This window comes from Loxodonta africana, chromosome X (assembly GCF_030014295.1).
Source record: "Loxodonta africana isolate mLoxAfr1 chromosome X, mLoxAfr1.hap2, whole genome shotgun sequence".
Classification (NCBI taxonomy): domain Eukaryota; kingdom Metazoa; phylum Chordata; class Mammalia; order Proboscidea; family Elephantidae; genus Loxodonta; species Loxodonta africana.
Genome location: NC_087369.1, coordinates 119,833,529 through 119,849,634, shown reverse-complemented (window position 1 = coordinate 119,849,634; position 16,106 = coordinate 119,833,529).

The window sequence follows — 16,106 nt, the reverse complement described above, 5'->3', positions numbered from 1 at the left end:
GTCAACAACACAAAAAAAGACTTCAAAAGGACAGCATTAAACTCATACCTATCAATAATTACACTGAATGTAAATGGACTAAATGCACCAATAAAGATACAGAGAGTGGCAGAATGGATAAAAAAAAAAGATCCATCTGTGTGCTGCCTACAAGAGATACACCATAGACTTAAAGACACAAACAAACTAAAACTCAAAGGATGGAAAAATATATACCAAGCAAACAGCAATAAAAAAAGAGCAGGAGTGGCAGTACTAATTTCTGATAAAATAGACTTTAAAATTAAATCCACCACAAAGGATAAGGAAGGATACTATATAATGATTAAAGGGCCAAGATACCAGGAGGACATAACCATTATAAATATCTACACACCCAACAACAGGGCTCCAAAATACATAAAACAAACTCTAACAGGATTGAAATGTGAGATAGACAGCTTCACAATAATAGTAGGAGACTTCAACACAACACTTTCAGAATCCAAAACATCGAAATATTACAAAGCATATTTTCTGATCATAAAGCCATGAAAGTAGAAATTAATGACAGAAAAAAGCAACGAAAAAAAATTAAACACATGGAGACTGAACAACACATTGCTAAAAAAACTATTGGGTTATAGAAGAAATTAAGGACAGAATAAAGAAATTCAGAAACAAAGACGAATGAAAACACTTCCTATCCGAACCTTTAGGACAATCTAAAGCAGTGCTCAGAGGTCAATTTATAGCAATAAATGCACACATCTGAGAAGAAAGGCAGAAATCAAAACATTAACATTATAACTCAAACAAATAGAAAGAGAACAGCAAAAGAAGCACCCAGGCACCAGAAGAAGGCAAATAATAAAATTTAGAGCAGAATTAAATGAAATAGAGAACAGAAAAACAACTGAAAGAGTTAACAAGACCAAAAGATGGTTCTTTGAAAAGATCAATGAAATCAATAAACAATTGGCCAAACTAACAAAAGAAAAAGAGGAGATGAAGCAAATAACCTAAACAAGAAATGAGATGGGTGATATCACAACTGACCCAAATTAAAAGAAAACCTAGAGGAAATGGAAAAATTTCTACAAACACACTACCTATCTAAACTAACACAAATAGAGGTGGAACAACTAAATAAACCTATATCAAAAGAAGACATTGAGAAGATAATTAAAAAGCTCCCAACAAAAAATGCTGACCCTGACGGCATCACTGGAGAATTCTACCAAACTATCAGAGTTAACATCACTACTACTAAAGGTATTTCAGAGCATAGAAAAAAAAGAAATACTCCCAAACTCATTCTAAGAAGCCAGCATAACCCTGATACCAAAACCAGGTAAAGACACCACAAAAAAGAAAATTACAGACCAATATCCCTCATGAACTTAAGCACAAAAATCCTCAACAAAATTCTGGCCAATAGAATTCAACAACATATCAAAAAAATAATTCACCATGACCAAGTGGTATTCATACCAGGTATGCAGGGATGGTTCTACATTAGAAAAACAATCAATGTAATACATCACATAAATAAAACAAAAGACAAGATCCACATGATCTTATCAATTGATGCAAAAAAGGCATTTGACAAAGTCCAACATCCATTCATGATAAAAACTCTCAGCAAAATAGGAATAGAAGGTAAATTCCTCAACATAATAAAGGGCATTTATACAAAGCCAACAGCCAACATCATCCTAAATGGAGAGAGTGTGAAAGCATTCCCCCTGAGATCGGAAACCAGACAAGGATGCCCTTTATCATCACTCTTATTCAACATTGTGCTGGAGGTCCTAGCCAGAGCAATTAACCTAGAAAAAGAAATAAAGGGCATCCAGATTGGCAAGGAAGAAGTAAAAATACTTCTACTTGCAGATGACATGATGAAAAAAAAATTTTTTTTTTGATCTTATACACAGAAAATCCTAAAGAATCCTCAAGAAAACTACTGAAACTAACAGAAGAGTTCAGCAGGATACAAGATAAACATCCAAAAATCAGGTGGATTCCTCTAGCAAACAAAGGGAACATCAAAGAGGAAATCACCAAATCAATACCATTTACAGTAGGCCCCAAGAAGATAAAATACTTAAGAATGAATCTAACCAGAGATGTAAAAGACATATACAAAGAAAATTACAAGTTACTACTGCAAGAAACCAAAAGGGACCTGCAGAAGTGGGAAAACATTCCATGCTCATGGACAGGAAGATGCAACATTGTGACAATGTCTATTCTATCCAAAGCAATTACAGATACAGTGTAATCCCGACCCAAATTCCAATGGCATTTTTTAATGAGATGGAGAAACAAGTCACCAATTTCATATGGAAGGGAAAGAGGCCCCAGATAAATAAGGCATTACTGAAAAAGAACAAAGTGGGAGGCCTTACTTTACCTGATTTTAGAACCCATTATACCGCCACAGTAGTCAAAACAGCCTGGTACTGGTACAACAACAGAAACATGGACCAATGGAACAGAATTGAGAATTCAGACATAAATCTACCCACATATGAGCAAGTGGTATTTGACAAAGGCCCCAAAACAGTTAAATGGGGAAAAGACAGTCTTTTTAACAAATGGTGCTGGCAAAACTGGATATCCATCCGCAAAAAAATGAAACAAGACCCATACCTCACCCCATGCACAAAAACTAACTCAAAATGGATCAAAGACCTAAATATAAAATCTAAAACAATAAAGATCATGGAAGAAAAAATAGAGACAATGTTAGGAGCCCTAATACATGGCATAAACAGTATATAAAACATTATAAAGAACGTAAGAGAAAAACTAGATAACTGGGAGCTCCTAAAATCAAACACTTATGCTCATTCAAAAACTTCACCAAAAGAGTAAAAAGACTATATACAGACTGGGAAAAAGTTTTTAGCTATGACATTTCTGATCAGCGCCTGATGTCTAAAATCTATATAATACTACAAAATCTCAACTGCAAAAAGACAAATAACCCAATTAAAAATTGGGCAAAAGTTATGAATAGACACTTCACTAAAGAAGACATTCAGATAGCTAACAGATATATAAGGAAATGTTCACGATCATTAGCCATTAAAGAAATGCAGATCCAAACTTCAATGAGATTTCATCTCACTCCAACAAGGCTGGCATTAATCCAAAAAACACAAAATAATAAATGTTGGAGAGGCTGTGGAGAGATTGGAACACTTGTACACTGCTGGTGGGAATGTCAAATGTTACAACCATTTTGGAAATAGATTTGGTGCTTCCTTAAAAAGCTAGAAAGAGAACTACCATAGGATCCAGCAATCCCACTCCTTGGAATACACCCTAGAGAAATAAGAGCCTTTACACGAACAGATATATGCACACCCATGTTTATGGCAGCACTGTTTACAATAGTAAAAACATGGAAGCAGCCAAGATGCCCATCAACGGATGAATGGATAAATTAGTTATGGTATATTCACACAGTGGAATACTACGCATCGATAAAGAACAGTGAGGAATCTGTGAAACATTTCATAACATGCAGGAACCTGGAAGGCATTATGCTGAGTGAAATTAGTCAGTTGCAAAAGGACAAATATTGTATAAGACCACTATTATAACAACTTGAGATATAGTTTAAACTGAGAAGAAAACATTCTTTTGTGGTTACGAGGTGGGGAGGGAGGAAGGGTGGGAAAGGGGTATTCACTAATTAGATAGTAGATAAGAACTACTTTAGGTGAAGGGAAAGACAGCACACAATATAGGCAAGGTCAGCACAACTGGACTAAACCAAAAGCAAAGAAGTTTCCTGAATAAACTGAATGCTTCGAAGGCCAGCCTAACAGGGGCAGGGGTCTGGGGACCATGGTTTCAGGGGACATCTAAGTCAATTGGCATAATAAAATCTATTAAGAAAACATTCTGCATCCCACTTTGAGGAGTGGCGTCTGGGGTCTTAAATGCTAGCATGCAGCCATCTAAGATGCATCAGTTAGTCTCAACCCACCTAGATCAAAGGAGAATGAAGAACACCAAGGACACAAGGTGATTACGAGCCCAAGAGACAGAAAGGGCCACATGAACCAGCGACTACATCATCCTGAGACCAGAAGAACTAGATGGTGCCCGGCTACAACCAATGACTGCCCTGACAGGGAACACAACAGAGAACCCCTGAGGGAGCAGGAGAGCAGTGGGATGTGGACCCCAAGTTCTCATAAGACCAGACTTAATGGTCTGAATGAGACTGGAAGGACCCCGGTGGTCATGGCCCCCAGACCTTCTGTTGGCCCAGGACAGGAACCATTCCCGAAGCCAACTCTTCAGACATGGATTGGACTGGACAATGGGTTGGAGAGGGATGCTGGTGAGGAGTGAGCTTCTTGTATCAAGTGGACACTTGAGACTTTGTTGACATCTCTTGCCTGGAGGGGAGATGAAAGGGGGGAGGGGGTTAGAAGTTGGCAAAAAGGGCACAAAAAGAGAGAGTGGAGGGAGAGAGCAGGCTGTCTCATTAGGGGGAGAGTAATTGGGAGTGTGTAGCAAGGTGTATATGGGTTTTTGTGTGAGAGACTGACTTGATTTGTAAAGTTTCACTTAAAGCACAGTAAAAATTATTTTAAAAAAAGATCTACATTATGTGGAGTTTGATGAGCATCTTGGATAGATATCTTCTCGTCTTTCACAATATCGGGGAAGTTTTCTTCCAACAAATCTTCAACTATTCTCTCTGTATTTTCTGTTATCCCTCCCTGTTCTGGTACTCCAATCACTCATAGGTTATTTCTCTTGATAGAGTCCCACATGATTCTTAAGGTTTCTTCATTTTTTTAATTATTTTATCTGTTTTTTCTTCAAATATATTAGTGCCAAGTGATTTATCTTCAAATTCAGAAATTCTAGCTTCTACTTGCTCAGTTCTGCTCCTTTGACTTTCTATTGAGTTGTCTAATTCTATAATTTTATTGTTAATCTTCTGAATTTCTGATTGCTGTCTGCCTGTGGATTTTTCCAGCTTATTAATCTTTTCATTATGTTCCTGAATAATCTTTCTAATTTCTTCAGTTGCTTTATCTGTGTGTTCCTTGGCTTGTTATGCTTGCCTCATTTCCTCCTGATGTCTTGAAGGGTTCTGTATATTAAACTTTTGTATTCTGCATCTGGTAATTCCAGGAATGCACTTTCATCTAGAAGATCCCTGGATTCTTTGTTTTGAGAGCCTGTTGAGGTGATTATGGTCTGTTTCTTTATGTGACTTGATATTGACTGTTGTCTCCGAGCCATCTATAAGTTATTGTATTAGTTTATGCTTGCTTACTGTGTCGTAGCTGCTTGCTTTGTTTTGTTTTGGTATACCCCTATGGGTTGCTTGAGTGAGCTAGGTTGATTATTTTCACCTTTGGAGCTGTGGTGTTCTGTCTCCAGCTGGCTAGAGGTGTTATCAGGTATATCAGTCTAGGAGTCCATTCAGTTTTCTTGTATGAATTCAGCTCAGGTTTCCAGGTAGCTGATCATCAAGTGTGTGGTACAGGCTCTGTCCTACAGTCTTAGAGGGGCAGGGTAATTGGCGTATATACCAGTATCTGCCTGCAGCAGGGGGTCACGCTCTGAACAAGCCAGGGGGCTGAGAACCGACCCCCAAGTGTCTCTGAGGAAAACACGTCTCTGTTCCCTAAAGTGTGCCGGTGGGTGGGTTCTGCAGAGGGATCATGGGCACCCAAAACTTTTGTTTGTAAGGACTGGGAGGTATCAATTATCTTTGGACCCCTATCGCCGTGGCTGGGTGACCTGTGTGGAGCTACCAGTCCTTAGGTCCCTGATGTGGGTAGGTGAGGACCCTGTTAATAGGCAAAGCAATGCCAAAGGTCAAACACCCACCTCTCCACCGCACAGCTGAAATAGTTGGAGTTTGCCAACAAGGGCCTATTCCCCCAAAATAGGCCCATGCAGGTCCATGGAGAAGGGAAAGGTGCTCAAGGTCCACAAACGGTTTATGCCTGGACAGGATTGTTTTCTTTCCTGAGCTCCCCCAGATAATGGAGCTAGCAAATTATCTTTTCCCCCCAACTGCCAATTTTTTCCTTCCCCAAAGCCGGCAGGATGGCTCTAGGTGCTCACCAGGGTCTATCTCAGGCCCAGGGATTCAGCCGCTGAAGCCAGCTTGGGGGTGTGGGGGGGGCGTGGTAAAATATACGCAAGTACTTAGCTTTTGCTGAGAGCGCCGTTCTCCTCAGGTTCCGGAAGTGTGAGTAGGCTGTGTGGCTGGCTGCTTCTCTCTGTGGAAACTGCGGCGGAACACTAGTACCAGCCCACAGCCTCCGCTGCCACTGCTGCTCCGGGAATGGTGCCTGAGGGCTTCCCACGATTTAGGTCCGGTAACTCCTCTCCACTTCTGAACGGTCTCTTCCACCCCCTGCCCCTCCGTTCTTTGTCTAAGCTTGCCTTTGATGCCCAGGGCACCCAGCTTACACAAATATACTCGTTTCACTTGTTTTTTCAGGTCCTTGTTGTGAAGCAGGCTCACTGGAGGCGTCTGTCTCTTCCGCCATCTTGGCTCCGCCTCATGGTGGGTTTTGTTTTAATGTCTATTTTATCTGAAATTAGTATTGCCACTCCTGCTCTTTTTTGTTTGCTGTTTACTTGATATATTTTTTCTACCCTTTTCTCTTTAATAAGTTTTCATCGTTGTTTCTAAGGTGTATCTCTTGTAGACAGCATATTGATGGATCCTGTTTTTTTTTTTTTTAATCCATTTTGCCACTCTCTTTTTCTTTATGAGTGCATTTAGGCCATTTACGTTTAATGTAATTATCGATTGATGTAAGTTTATTGTTGTCATTTTGTAGCTTTTTTTTCTGTGCTGGTGATGTTTTCTTTGCTCCTGTTACTCTCCTGTGCTGAATTACTTTTGTTTGTGGGTTTTTGTTTTCATTTCTTTTGTTTTTGTTGATTTTGTTTTTACTGAGACTTTGTTTTTCTTCTTTATTTTGATGAGGTTTGTCAACTTTCTTTGTGGATACCTTGAAATTTACCCTTATCTTCCTAAGTTTGAACCAGTCTTTTATTACTTGATATCACCTTGCCTTCCTCTCCATTAGAAAGTTCTATACCTACACCATTTATTCCATCTTTTATCGTCCTGATGTTGTCATTTACAGATTAACCTCTCTGTTTCCCTGTTGTAAATATTTTAGTTTTGATTAATCCTTGAGAGTTCATTTCCTAGGTTGGTATCTAGCTGTGCGGTGTTGTGTCCTAGGTTCAGGCTATCATCTGATGTTGCTTGTTACGAAAGGACTCCCTTTAATAATTTTTATAAATTTGGTTTGGGTTTTACATATTCTCTTAATAACTGTTTATCTGGAAATGTTCTGTGTCATAATTGTATTTGAATGCATTTTGCAGGCTATATTATTCTTGTTTGGCATTTTTTTTTTCTTTCAAGGTTTTATATATGTCATCTCATTGCCTTTTTGCCTGCATGGTTTCTGCTGAGTTATTAGAGCTCAGTCTTATTTCTTCCCCTCTGTATGTGACTTTTCATTTTTCTCAGGTGGCTCTCAGCATTCTTTCTTTGTTTTTGATTTTAATGGGTGTGATTATGGTATATCTTGGTGATTTTCTTTTGGTGTCTATCCTATACAGAGTTCATTGAGCTTCTTGGATGGTCAGGAACTGTGGCCTACTGGGAAGTGGCACAGGAAAGAAGGGTAGGGGTGGGAAAGTGAGTATCTCTGGTTACCAGGTGCTCTGTCTCCTGCTGGGTGCTCCACGAAGCTGCTTTCCCATACTCATTGTCTGCTAATCTCCGGCAGGAGTGCAAGATGGCAAATCAGTGATGTGTTTGCTGATAGGGGACCTCTGCTCTGTGTCTATCCTTGTTCTTTGTTCTCTGTCAGTTTCTTATTCCATTCAGTGCTTGGTTGGGTTCTTTATCTCTTCATTTGACACTTGGGGTTCCAGGACTGACGTTTGTCTCTGTTTTACCTAGTTTTTTGTGTCTTTGCAGTGGTGGTATAGAGTAGTGCTTCTGTCTGTAGCGCCATATTGGCTTGGACTGCATTGTTTGATTTTTTGCCTGCTGCTTCCATGGGTGTTGATTGAGACCCAAGTAAAATGAAATCTTTGACAACGTCAACCTTTTCTACATTGATCATGATGTTGCTTATTGGTCCAGTTGTGAGAATTTTTTTTTTTATGTTGTGGTGTAATCCATACTGAAGGCTGTGGTCTTTGATCTTCATTAGCAAGTGCTTCAAGTCCTCTTCACTTTCAGCTAGCAAGACTGTGTCATCTGCATAATGCAGGTTGTTAATGAGTCTTCCTGATGCCCCATTCTTCTTCACATAGTCCAGCTTCTTGAATTATTTGATCAGCATACATACTAAATAAGTACGGTGAAAGGATACAACGTAATGCACACCTTTCCTGACTTTAAACCATGCAGTATCCCCTTTTTCTGTTTGAACAACTGCCTCTTGATCTATGCACAAGCTCCTCAAGAACACAATTAAGTGTTCTGGAATTCCCATTCTTCACAATGTTATCCATAATTTGTTATGATGAACAAAGTTGAATACTTTGCATAGTCAATGAAATACAGGCAAACATCTTTCTGGTATCCTCTGCTTTCAGCCAGGATCCGTCTGACATCATCAATGATATCCTTGGTTTCATCCTCTTCCGAATCTGGATTGAATTTCTGGCAGTTTCCTGCTGATGCAGCCAGTTTTGAATGATCTTCAGTAATATTTTACTAGTGTGATATTAATGCTTTTGTTTGATAATTTAGCTATGGGAGTGAAATGCTACCATATTTTGGTTTTAACTTGCATCTCTCTGATGGCTAATGACACTGAGCATTTTTTCATGTGTTTGGTGGCCATTATAATGTCCTCTTTGGTGAAATGTCCATTCAAGTTTTTTTGTCCATTTTATGATTGGGTTATTTGTCTTTTTGTTGTTAAGTTGTTGAAGTTTTATGTATATTTTGGTTATTAGATTCTTGTCAGATATATGGTTTTTGAAGATATTCTCCCAGTCAGTACCTTTCTTTTCACTTTTTTGGTAAAGTCTTTTGATGAACAATCATCTTTTATTTTTATGAGGTTCCATTTATTTATTTTGTCTTTTGCTATTTGTGCTTTTGCTATTATATTATATAATCTGTTATTAAAATTTAGGCCTGACAGCATTGCCTCTGAATTTTCTTCTAAGAATTTTATTGTTTTTCTTTGCAAATTTAGTTCCTTAATCCATTTTGAGTTTTGTTTTTGTGTAAGGTATGAGGCATGAGCCCTATTTTATTTTTTTTTGTATGTGAAAAACCAATTTTCCCAACACCATTTATTGAACAGGCTCTTCTTTCCCCATCAAATGGACTTAGCACCCTAGTCAAAAATCAGTTGACCATAGGTCTGTGAGTTTATTTCTGGACTTTGAATTGTATTCCATTGGTCTACGTGTCTACTGTTATGTTAGTACTAGGCTGTTTTGATTACTGTAGCTGTATAGTATGTTTTGAAATCAGGAAGTGTGAGTCCTCCTAGTTCATTCTTTTCTTTCAACATTTCTTTAGATATTTGAGTCCTCTTGTCTTTCCACATAAAGTTGAGGTTTGTTTTTTCTACTTCTGTAAAGAATGCTGTTAGATTTTTTATTGGGGTTGCATCGAATCTGTAGATGGCTTTGGGTAGTATTGACATCTTAACAATGTTAAGTCTTCTGATCCATGAACATGAAACATCTTTCCATTTATTTAAGTCTTCTTTAATCTCTTTCAGCAGTGTTTTATAGTTTTCATTGTATAAGTCCTTCACATCCCTGGTTAGATTTATTCCTAGTATTTTATGCTCTTAGATACTATTGTAAATGGAATTGTTTCCCTAATTTCCTTTTCAGATTTCTCACTGCTGGTGTATAGAAACCCAACTGATTTTTATTTGTTGACCTGGTACCCTGCAACTTTGCTAAATTCCTCTATTAGCTCTAGAAGTTTTCTTGTGGACTTTTTGGAATTTTCTATATATAAGATTTTCATAGGGTTTTTAATGACTGATTTTGCAAAAGTGGACCACCAGGTGTTTCTCCAAAGTACCTCTGGGTGGACTCCAACCTCAACCTGTTGGCTAGAACCTGAGCATGTTAACCATTTGCACTGCCCAGGGACTCCAATATCTCTGTAGTAATAAACTTTAAATTTCATTTATAGCTTCTCTCTTTTCCAAAATTGAGCCTGTTACCAGGGTTACTAACTTGAACAGGAAAGAGGGCAAGTTTTCTTTGCCTTGCATTTTCCTCCTTCTCCTCTGCCTTGTTAACTGTTTTTTTTGTTGTTGTTGTTGTTTGTTTTGTCTTTCCCTTCTTCAGGGTAAGAGAAAGGCAGAAGGAGAAGAGTATAAGGACAAGAAAGAATTTACTTGACTATACTGTTGTGAGAAGACAAAGACACACCCTGGGATTTATAGGTTTTTGAGATTGATCTTTCTATCATGAAATGCTTTATTAGTTTCTTCAAAGTCCACCTCACCAGGAAATGCAGCACTTGTAGTTCTGATGCTTGTGAATGCATCACTTCTGGTTTTTTGCTTACAGTTTCTTCCTCAGCAGTTCACTCCTCTACTGGGGGCATGTATCCATGGCATCTCTTGGCCAGGTTTTAAGGAAGCCTATGCTGCTTCTTTCTTGTATGTGACATACATATTACTGATAGTATAAATTCATGTGTCCCTTGTCCCAACAAACTCTGGAGAAGCCAGCATCCATCAAGTACAGCAAATTCTCTTTGCTCAGTTTTAAGAGGAACTAGCCGTCACGTGCTGCCCTTTAGATCATCTAGGTCTGATACATACACCAATCCACTATTCAATAGGCTCTAGGGGACATATTTCAAACTTTCCATGTGATTCAGTTGAAGACCCTTTCCCTCAGTTTTCAGTAATGGGCAAGCAACCCTCATAACTCTCCCTTCGAGGAGGAGGTACTCATTGGACAACAACAACTCTTACCAAAAAATTCCCTCCTAAACTCTAAATTTTTAAATATCAAACTCTCCAACCTCTTTCAAAGGCTGAAAATGGGATACTCAGTTAGGATATTGTGATGGTTAAGGTTGTGTGTTAACTTGGCTGGGCCATGATTCTCAGTGGTTTTGTAGTTATGTAATGATGTAATTCTGCAGTTATGTAATGATGGAATTTAGAAGTTATGTATTGATGTAGTTACCCCATTTCATTATATAATGTAATCAGTACAGGATGTGATCAGCCAATCAGTTGTAAGGGTAGTTTCTTCTGGGGTGTGGCCTGCTTCCAATATATATGGACTTGCTGGCTAAGCTAGCTGGCTTTTGCTTAGTCTGGATACTGAATCTAGTTTATCATCATCTGACTTCTGGTTCTTGGGGCCTGAGCTAGAGGCCTGCCATTTTTACCTGCTGATCTTGGATTTGTCAGGCTCTGCAACTTGTGAGCCAGCAGCCTGCCCTTTGACCTGCCAATCTTGGGATCATAATCCCCTGCAACTGCTTGAGTCAGGAGAAGCCTTTAGCCTGATGCCTGACCCACAGAATTGGGACTTTTCAGCCTTTACAACTGTGTGAGCCATTTTCTTGAGGTAAATCTCTCTCTCTCTCTCTCTATATATATATCCCTCGTGGCACAGTGGTTAAGAGCTAGGCTGCTAAGCAAGAGTTCAGTGGTTTGAATCCACAAGCTGCTCCTTGGAAACCTAAGGGGCAGTTCTACTCCATCCTATAGGGTTGCTATGAGTCAGAATTGACTCAACGGCAGTGGGTTTGGTTTTATATATATATATATATATATATATATATATATATATATATATATATATATATATATATATATATATATATATATATTCACTGGTTTTACTTTGCTAGACTACTGAGCCGAAGACATTTTGTACAGAGAGAGGTTCTGTTGTTATTGTTAGGTGCCATCGAGTCAGTTCCAACTCCTAGTGACTCTATGTAAAACAGAATGAAATATTGCCCAGTCCTGTGCCATCCTCATAATCGTTGTTATACTTTAGCTCATTGTTGCAGCCACTGTGTCAGTTCATCTTGTTGAGGGTCTTCCTCTTTTTTGCTGACCCTCTACTTTACCAAGCATAATGTCCTTCTCCAGGTACTGGTCCCTCCTCATAACATTTCCAAAGTGTGTGAGACAAAGTCTCACCATCCTTGTTTCTTTAAGGAGCATTCTGGCTGTACTTCCTCTAAGACAGATCTGTTCATTCTTCTGGCAGTCAACGGTATATTCAATATTCTTCACCAACACCACAATTCAAAGGCATCAATTCTTCTTCAGTCTCCCTTATTCATTGTCCAGTTTTCACATGCATATGAGCTAGCAGCCCACCGTCTGACCTGCCATTCTTGGGTTCTTCAGACCCTGCAGCTATGTGAGTCAGGAGAACCCTCTAGCCTGATGGTTGACCCATGGACTTGGAACTTTCCAGCTGAAAAATCATGTGAGCCATTTCCTCAACATAAATCTCTCTCTCTCTCTATGTATATATCTGAATAAGGAAGATTGAAGAAAAATTGATGCTTTGGACTATGGTGTTAGCAAAAAGTATTGAATATACCATGGACTTCCAAAAGAACGAACAAATCTGTCTTGAAGGAAATACAGCCAGAATGCTCCTTAGAAGCAAGGATGGCAAGACTACATCTCACATACTGTGGACATGTAATCTGGAGGGATCAGTCCTTGGAGAAGGACATCATGCTTGGTAAAGTAGAGTGTCATCAAAAAAGAAGAAGACTCTCAACAAGTTGGATTGACATAGTGACTGCAACTATTGTGAGGATGGCTCAGGACCAGGCAGTGTTTTGTTCTGTTGTACACAGGGTCACTAGGAGTTGGAACCAACTCCATGGCACTGGACAACTATATATAACACACACACACACTTCATTGGTTGTAAGGATGAGTTTTCTAAATTGGTTCTGAAGTTCTGAATTCTGGTTGGTCTTAAAGATGTTGATGACTCTGCTTGCAGTAGTAAAGACAGCACTGCTAATCCACTAGTCAATATTAATATGCAAAATATCACCACAAATATTGGTGAGAGGCAAGGCTCTGGGTGATTGCATGTTTGATACTTTTCTCCAATATTGTCACAATGACAAGTATAAAGAAGGTGGTTGGTTGGTTCTACTTTTACTAGACAAAGTGGTGAAAGAAAGAGATGAGCTCAGGACTTCAGAGTCACAGCTCACATGCTGCATAACTGACCTCAAAGTTGCCACTTGTGCCCTGAAAGAAAACCTTATTTCTTGGAGTAACAGCTGATATTGCTGAAAACCGAACCCAGAGTATTATTGTAAGAGTGGCTGAATTAGAATGTCAATTGAATTCCCAAACTCAAATAGTTAAAGTTAGGGCATTGATTGGGAAGAAATGAGATCCTGAAACTTGGGATGGGGACATATGGGAAGATAATCGTGAAGCTGTGGACACTGAGCCCCTAAATTTCGTTGATTCACTCCTGCCAACAGAACCAGCCCTCTCACTCCCATCTGAAGAGATTTCTCCATCTTTGTCTGCTAAGCCACCCTCCCCAGTAAAGCCATTAGCCCCTCCACCCCCATCTAATGAGATTAACCCACCTGTGCCTGTACAGCAATTGTCTGAGATATCACGTGGGGTGTTGTCAGAGTCATTGCCTGGGGAAGTGTCTGAGTCATTATCTGGGGCAACACCTGAGATAGATGCCTTACAAGACATTGCCAAATGTTGTCAGAACACATCCCCACCACCCATTTTTGCTTCTAGACCCACAACTAGACTTAAAAATTCCAGTGAGCCCCAAAGTTGTGGTAAGAAGTGTGATCCAGGAGAAGGTACTCTAGACTTCAAAAGAACTGCTTGATTTTTCTAATATGTAAAACAGAAACCCGGGGAATATGTATGGGAATGTATATTAAGGGTATGGGATAATTGTGCAAGGAACATAAAATTGGATCAGTCTGTGTTTATTGATATGGGCCCACTAAGCACAATTCTTCATTCAGTGTTTCAGATCCAGGTGTTGGGAGAGTTTTTTTAAGCACAATTCTTCCTTCACTTGTTTCAGATCCAGGTGTTGGGAAAGGATATAACAGGTTTTTTTTTTTTTTTTTTTTTTTTGCTGAAGCATGGATTAGGCAGTGGCTTACACTAAATCAAGTGGAAATACCAGATCTGCCTTGGTTCACTGTAGAAGAAAGTATCCAAAGGCCTAGGAAAATTGGCATGTTAGAGTGGATTTATCAAGTTAGACCCACAGACTCAACCACTGAATGCCCAGAGGACATATTTTTACTACAATGACAACATTCTTTCCTTGTATTTGTGCATCAAATATTTTTGTTTTCTTCACTCATAAAATATAAGATGCAAACGGGGCTAATGTGTTTTCAGTTGTATGCATGTTAGTTGTATCACATTAGGCTCAAATGTTATTGCTGTTGTTAGGTGCCATGAAGTCAGTTCTAATTCCTAGCCACCCTATGTACAACAAAAGGAACCACTGTCAGTCCTGAGCCATTCTCATAATCATTGTTATGCCTGAGTCCATTGTTGCAGCCACTGCGTCAATTCATCTTGTTGAGGTTCTTCCTCTTTTTCATTGACCCTCTACTTTACCAAGCATGATGTCTTTCTCCAGGGACTTGTCTCTCCTCATAATATGTTCAAAGTACGTGAGATGTAGTCATGCCATCCTTGCTTCTAAGGAGCTTTCTGTCTGTACTTCTTCCAAGACAGATTTGTTCGTTCTTCTGGCAGTCCATGGTATATTCAATATTCTTCACCAACACCATAATTCAAAGGCATCAATTCTTCAGTCTTCCTTATTCATTGTTCAGCTTTCACATGCATATGAGGCAACTGAAAACATCATGGCTTTAGTCAGTTGCACCTTAGTTGTTAAAGGTGCAAGTATGGCTTTGTAATTGTCTATATTTAAAGATTTTGTATGGTTTAAGGAGATGTGTACAAGTGCCAAGTTTACAAGTGGTGGACTGTGATCATTAAGATTTTGTGTCAACTTGTTTGGGCCATGGTTCTCAGTGATTTGACAGTTATGTAATAATGTAGTTTGGAAGTTATGTAATGACGTATTTATCCTCCATTTTGTGATATAATGCAGTCATCTCCAGGACGTGATCTGATGTGATCGGCCAACTGATTGTAAGGGTAGTTTCCTTGGGGGTGTGGCCTGCATCCAATATATATGCACGTTCTGTCAAAGCTTGTTGGCTTTTACTACTTCTGGATCTTGTGTCTGGTTTATCATCATCTGACCTCTGGTTCTTTGGACTTGAACCAGTGGCCTGTGGTATTGTCTGCTGATCTTGGGATTCATTGGCTCCTGCAGCCTCTGAGCCAGAACCTGCCATCTGACCTGCCAATCTTGGGTTTGTCACCTCTTGCAGCTACGTGAGTTAGGAGAAACCTCCAACCTGACACCTGACCCTTCATACTTGGGACTTAGCCTTTACAACCACTCAAGCTATTTCCGTGAGATAAATCTCTCTCTCTCTCTCTTTATATATATACATGATTCATTAGCTTTGCTTCTCCTGAGAACCCAGCCTAAGATGGATATAAAAACCAGTATTCAGTTACTATTGCAAGTTCTACACAGTGATCTTTCACCTCATGTTGGAAAGTGGCATCTAATGTTTTAGGGTTTCAGACAAAACGAAGATTTTAATATTTCTGTCATATTACAAAAACAAGCAAAACCTCAAAACAAAATGAAACAAAACAAGAGAAAGAAGATATTGAGAAGTACAAAAAAATCTTAATTCTGAAAATAATCTAAAAAATCAGAATAAGTCTTTTTATAAAACATTTGGTTATCATAAAGCCTTTACAAAAAGACTTTGCTTCAGGAAGGAGATCTAATATGCATTCCCATTTTACTGATAATGGGATAAAAAAAAAGGCAATCAATAAGTACTGTTTAAATGTTTATGTCCTGCCTCCGGAGAGAAATTTTGGAGCAGGTTTTGCATGCTAAAACTTGAGTCCTTAAGAATATTAGAATTTACATTTCTGAAAAAAATGGAGAGAACAACATCATGCTCAATTTCTAGGAGTACTGACCAAAAG